The following is a 6,934-nucleotide window of genomic DNA, read 5'->3' on the forward strand; positions in this document are numbered from 1 at the left end:
GTTAGTGACTGACTTCATCAATATCCTCCTCTCTAGCTACCTTCTAGCTAAGGGGGGCACTGTGTATAGTGCTAGCCAATGAGACAGAAGAGAATGCCCACTGGATAAAACTTCTGGGAACACCTTGGCTTTCCAAGAAGAGACTCAGGTTGCTCATCCTTCATTCCTTTACTTTCTTTTTCCACCTGGCACATGGACATGATGTCACCCACAGAACAACATATTCCATGAGGCTGCAACAGGAGGAAAAGGCCAATAGAATCACAGAGACCCTGGCATGACATCATTAAGCCAGTGAAGCAACCCAAGCAGCTCCCTCTGTTGAGAATTCCTGTAAGACAAAGTCCCCTAACCTACTATTGGTCCGGTTTTCTATTACTTGTAACCAAGAGCGTTCTTTGGTAATACTTTGACTATCTCCACTCTGCATCTGAGGAAAGAGAGGCTCAGACAGTTCAATTTGAAGCAACAATGTACAAGGAGCAGTAGGGAATGGAGAAGGTTCTGAGATGCATGGCGTTGACAGGAAATGAGAGGCCTCTGCTTGAGAGGACCCTAGGGGACGTGGTATCCTTTCTGAAGGCTCAGGAGGGGAAACAAGGCCTCCCTAAGGACCTCTGTGAAGATTAGGATATCTCTCTGGACAAATTTTACAAAGTATCCTTCCTCCATGTAAAGTCAACCTCAAATCAGAACCCCCCCCCCCCCCCCGCCTTTACTCTAGTACAGCAGCCCTCAAAGGAAACATTCTGGGAAGGTCAAGAAATGTGCTTTGTATAGAAAAAGAGGTTCCAAGGCCACAGACGAAACATCTAAGACAAGGACCTATGTGGGCAGGACCAGGGATAGGGAAGCCTGAAGCAGCAAGGAGTGATGGAATGGCTGAGTGTGGGAGTGCTACAAGCAGTGCAGGGCTGGGCCCAGGGTGGGAATTGAGTTTAGGTCCTGATGGGATGAGAGTTTTCAAGGAAAAGCCTGGCATGCATATCTTCATTCTGCCCCAACTCCCTTCAGTGGTAGTGCCTGCTGAGGGTCCCTGAGCAATGCTGGCCTGGTCTCAGAGAAGTGGTGAAGGTGTCCTAAGATTTGTGATGGGGCATCTGGACCTTGAGCTGGCCATAGGACATGTCTGTGGGGAGAGTGTCCCTACACCCAAAACATGATTGTGCTTACCTCCCCATGTGTGGAACTGCCTCCCGCCCCCAGGGAAGCTATCTGAACAGGGATTATAACGAATTTCCTTTTCTATCCCTAGGGATGAGTACTGGATTGAGAGTAAGAAAACCTAGGCCTCACATTACTTGTTCATTAATTTGCTGTGTGACCCTGGATGAGTCCGTCAGCCTCTCTGGGCCTCAGTTTTGCTATGGTTAAAATAGAGCATGGACTTGATCTTTGAGGCCCTTCTAGATCTACTACTTATGATTCTCTACCTCTTCTCTCTAATCCGCCTGCTATGTATAATTACATTACACGAGTACACCGCATCTTATTATCCTGTTGATGGATTTTTAGGTTGCTTCTAATATTTCACATTTACAAACAATGATGCAATGAACAGTGTTGTACATGTCTTCTTGTGCACATGTGTGATATTCTCTTGGGTATAGCCTTGGGAATGGAAATGGTGGGCACACACAGCTTCCGCTTTGCGAGTTATTGCTAACTGGCTCCCCAGAGAGGTTATGTATATTTCCTTCTCCCCAACTAACAAAGCATGAGAAGCCCCGGTACTCCTCATCGTCATCAACATTTGGTACTGCAGACTTACTAATGTTGTGATTGAGACAGAACATATGTACAGTTAAGTAAACAAAATGCACCTGTCCTAAGTGTCCAGCTTCATGCATTTTTACTTTTGTTAAACCCACGTAACCTTGAGCCGGACTAATTTTCAGACCACTAGATGGCTCCTTCCTGTCCCTTCCCAGTTGAGAGTCCCCAATCCCTCTGCCAATGTAACCACTGACCTAATTTCTATAAACATCAGTTAGTTTTCCTTGTTCTTGAACTTCATACAAGTGGAATTATCCAGCATATACTCTTTTTGTTTGACTTCTTTCACTCAACTTAGTCTCTGAGATCCATCCATGTTAAAAAAGAGAAAGAGAAATTTCCCTTAAGGAATTGGCTCACATGATTACAGAGACCAAGTCTGCTGATCTGCCATCCTCAGGCTGGAGACCAGGAAACCTGGTGCTGTAATTCAGTCCAAGGGCAGGAGAAGATCAATGTCCCAGCTCAAACAAGCAGTCAGGAAGGGAACAAATCCTCCCATCCTCCACCTCTTGTTCTGTTCAGGCCCTCAATGGATGATGCCCACCCATGACGGGGAAGACAGTCTACTTTACTGAGTCCACTGATTCAAATGCTACTCTCTGGAAACATACAGAGACACCAAGAAATAATGTTTCATTTGGATGGCCCTGTGACCCAATTAAGTTGACACATAAAATTAACCATCACAAAGGTGAGCCAGAGCAGAGTCAGGAGAGGAATCTGATGTTGGGCCTGCCCCTTCCTTTTCGACTCCCATGGTGCCTAATAGAGGCTCTGCACTCAATAGAAGCTCAAGAAACTTGATAAAGTGACTGATTTCATGGGGACATCCCCCAATAATAACGATTCAATATTGAGCACCAACATATGTGGGGCACCTTCTTATTCAGGACTTCATCTTTCCCTCTTGACAACCCTAGGAATCCATGCCATTGTCCCTTTCCATAAAGGTGAAGAGTGAAACCTACAGGAGCCCTACTGGGTCTGCCTTAGATCCTAGAAAAATGAAGTGTAGTGGGTTGAACAATGGCCCCTCAAAAGATATACCTATGTCCTGACTCCAGAACACGTGAATTGTAGGTACAGTTCAGTTAGGGATCTTGAGATGAGTTTATCTGGGTGGGCTCTAAATCCTAAATCCAATGATAAGCATCCTCAGAAGAGACAAGAAGAAGGAAGAGACAGAGGGAGAAGAGGAGGCCATGGGAAGATGGAGACAGAGATTGGAGGGATGTGGCCATAAACCAGTGAACTCCCAGAGCCACCAGAAGCTGGAAGAGGCAAGGAAGGATTCTCTCCTAGAGCCTTCGGAGCGAGTGTGGCCCTGTTGACGCCTTGATTTTGGATTCTGGTCTCCATCACTCTGTGAGAAAACTTTCAGTTGTTTTATACCACCAGTCCGCAGTAAGCTGGTGCAGCAGCCTCAGGAAAGGAACATGCGAGGTGGGTGGAGAAGGCAAAGGAAAGGAAGGAGAGTCGGCCTTCCCTGCTGAAGCTCACGGTTCTCCCTGTCCTGGCAGCTTTATGACCCAGTTTCCTCTCCTCTGCCCCTAGTTCATGTCACTGAAGCCTCACCCATCTCCTCATCATTCCTGGAATGTGCCAGGCACATTCTCACCTAAGGTCTTGGTGTTTGCTGTTCCCTTTGCCTAAAATGTCTTCCCCTCGACACTCAGTTCTCTGCTCCTCAGACAGGCCTCCCTGATCTCCTTTCTATTGGGAGTATTTCCCATCTCCCAATCACCCTCTGATTTTTCTTCATGGCACTCGCCACCACTTCATGTGGCGTTTGTCCATGATATATGTGTTTATGTATATAATACCCCCTCCAACTAAGACGTTAGCTCCTCTAGGACAGGGGCCTTATCCCCAGCCTCCAGCATAGTTCCTGGTCCATAGCAGGTATTCAACAAATATTTGAATGAATAGCTCGCTTCGACAGCACATAGACTAAAATTGGAATAGTACAGAGGAGATTAGCATGGCCCCTGTGCAAGGCTGACATGCAAATTCAGGAAGTGCTCCATACATTTGTATGTTAACTAACTGGAATAAAATTAAAACTTAAAAAAAAAGAGAGAATAAACTAGTTGACTAAAAAAAAAAATTGAATGAATGAACAAAATATCTACTAATAGCGATGGGAACGAGGAGAGGAGGGCCCAGATGTGGAGCTGTCACCAGGCTGAAGAGGCAACTGTGTGTGGGAAGCTGTTGGCCTTAAGACGGCCCCTGGCTCTCAGCCCAAGTGTGATTAGGAACCTCAGAAAAGCCTTTCTCCACGCCCCTCCACCTGGCTTGCCCCGTCTTTCCAGCTGGTCACAGTCCCCAAGGGTTCGTTTGATTCAAACATCCCTGGAAAGGTTTGAAAGCATTCTTTGTTTCTACATCTTCTCATTTTTTCCACGCATCAAGAGCAGATACACACACACTCATGCACATATGTACACACAACCTAACACATATGCTTGGTCGTATCCCATTCTCTGTGGACCTTCATGGCTCAATCTACCCACATCCAGCACTAATTGTGCACAGCTGTGGACACACACACCCCCTCGCTCATTCTCACTCCCCTGTCTCACACACTCACACCCATAGTCCTGCATGTGCCGTCATGGATGGGCAGGCCTCCACTCAAGGTCCCACCTAGATAAGTGCTCATACTGACACATATACTCACTCACTCAGCAACTCTGGGCATGTGTGCATGGACCCACGTGCACACACATCCTTGAACATACCTCCAGGCTTCCTCACACACAAACAGGCAATGGCCTGGTATGGTGGCTCACACTCGTCAGAGCTTAGCATGATGACCTATCCCAACAACAGTGATACCGACTGAACACTGGCCATGTGCCAGCTACCTGCCCTTTGGAACCTTGACTCATTCAATCCTCAGAGCAATCACACAAAACAGATGCTATTATTAGTCTCATTTTACAGATGAGGAAATGAGACTCAGAGCCATAAAGGGTACTGCTGAGACTCTAACCCAGGCACCTGACTCCAGAGCTCACCACCTTCTTATTTGCTGTGATAGAGTATATTTTTCAAAAATCATCACATCAATCTCTCCCAACCCCCATGCTCTTCTAGAACCTTGTCACTCTCCAATCAAATGGTAGAATCTGTGGCCCCTTGTCTTGAACTTGAGTGGGCCTTTGTGACTGCTTCAAATAACAGTATGGTGGAAGTGGTGCCAATATAAATTCCAAGGCTAGATCATAAAAGGCGATACCAAAAAATGGCCAAGACATGGAAACACCTGACTGTCCATCGATGGGTGAATGGATAAAGAAAACATAGGCCACTTTTTCCCACACCGTGGAATATTATTATTATATTATTACTAATAATTATGTGAGGTGAATGATAGCTATAGTTAACTAACCTTATTGTGTTCATCTTTTCACAATACATGTGATTGTCAAATCATCACATTGTACACTTTATTTTTTAAAAAGATTTTATTTATTTATTTGAGAGAACAAGTGGGGGGAGCAGCAGGCAGAGGGAGAGGGAGAAGCAGGCTCCCCGCAGAGCAGGGAACCTGATGCAGGGTTCGATCCCAGGACCCCGGGATTATGGCCTGAGCCGAAGGCAGGTGCTTAACCGACTGAGCCACCCAGGTACCCCTGTATACTTTAAACTTACACAATGTTCTATGTCAGTTATATCTCCATAAAGCAAAAAAAAAAAAAATTTTTTTTTAAGAATAGTTAAAAGGGCACTCGGGTGGCTCAGTCAGTTGGGTGTCTGCCTTTGGCTTGGGTCATGATCTTGGGGTCCTGGGATTGAGCCCCATGTTGTGCTCCCCGCTCAGTGGGGAGTCTGTTTCTCTCTTTCCCTCTGCCCCTCCCCACAGCTTATCCTCTCTCTCTCTCTCTCTCAAATAAATGGATAAAATCTTTAAAAAAAAAAAAAAGAATAGTTAAAAAAAAATAAAAGGTGACACCAATTCTGCCTAGCTCTCTCTTGGGACACTCCCCCTCGGAACCCAGCTACCATGCTAGGAGGAAGCCCAGGCCACATGGAGAGCCAGTGAGCAGGTTTCCTGCTGACAGCCTCCCTGAGGTCCTAGCTGACAGCCAGCAGCAACGGGCAGCGACATGTGTGAGGAAGCCTTAAAGATGACACGAGTCCAGCCACCATCTAACCGCAACCACACAAAAGACCAAGAGCAAGAACTGCCCAGCTGAGCTCAATCAACCCCCAAACCAAAAGATAATAATAATGATTATTGTTGTTATATGCCACTAAGCATGGGTGGTTTGGTACACAGCGGTAGGTAACTGGATGCCAGGGCAGAGACATTCAGCCACAGACCACCATGGGGAAGTGATGCCAAGCTTTTCATCTTCCCTCTGGACCCTCCTCTTCTACCCCCAGGAGCCAGGATCTCAGAGCACAAGCCTCATCATCTGATCCTCATACCACATGACCACTGGTGCGTCAAACGCCCTATCTGGGCTTGAGCTGTTCAAGCCCCAGGCACTTGTCCACTGTTGACTCCGGGATGCTTCAGGCAAGTGCTTATCCCTGTTGACTCTTCTGTCAAATGTGTAATCATTCCAGCCCTGTCCACCTCAAAGGGAGGCTACAAGAATCCATCCTGGAAGCTTGAGTTTAAGGGGTTATGATTATTTTTGTATAAAGATTTTATTAAGTAATCTTGACACCCAACTTGAGGCTTAAACTCACAACCCCGAGATCAAGAGTCACATGCTCTACCAACTAAGCCAGCCAGGTGCTTCTAAGGGTTATTTTTAATGCCTGCATTTTAGGATCCTAGTGGCAACTGGAAGATAGGTAAATTATAACCAACACAGGAAGTCCTGCAATGTAGGGACATCTAGCGTAGGGGCAAACTACTCAGTGGCCGCTGTGCAAATGAGAACGGCAACCAGTCGTCATTGGGATGATCCTGCACCGCTGAGAAAAGTAAGTCAGGGATCAGACTGGCAGAACAACTAAAGTGGGCCAGGGGAGGGGATATATGTTGGCCTGGAAAACTTAAACACCATCTGAAGAGGGCAGTTAACATCCAGCTTGCCCACCCATTGCTATACGACAACATACACTCAATTGCCAGACCTGATCATTTTTTCAAGAGAACCCAGAAATATGGATTTCCATTTGAACTCTCCCA

The 6,934-nt window shown here is 46.3% G+C and overlaps 1 non-coding gene across 1 annotated transcript; it reads left to right on the plus strand.

Annotated features, from left to right (window-relative positions):
* The first annotated feature begins 3,705 nt into the window (after positions 1-3,705).
* LOC123800902 (U6 spliceosomal RNA) lies at positions 3,706-3,812 on the plus strand. Its single transcript, XR_006782051.2, has one exon. It is a non-coding gene; the product is annotated as a U6 spliceosomal RNA (small nuclear RNA).
* The last annotated feature ends 3,122 nt before the right edge of the window (positions 3,813-6,934 follow it).

The sequence above is a fragment of the Ursus americanus genome, chromosome 22 (assembly GCF_024610735.1).
Source record: "Ursus americanus isolate L20-20 chromosome 22, mUrsAme1.1.p, whole genome shotgun sequence".
NCBI classification, from domain to species: Eukaryota; Metazoa; Chordata; class Mammalia; order Carnivora; family Ursidae; genus Ursus; species Ursus americanus.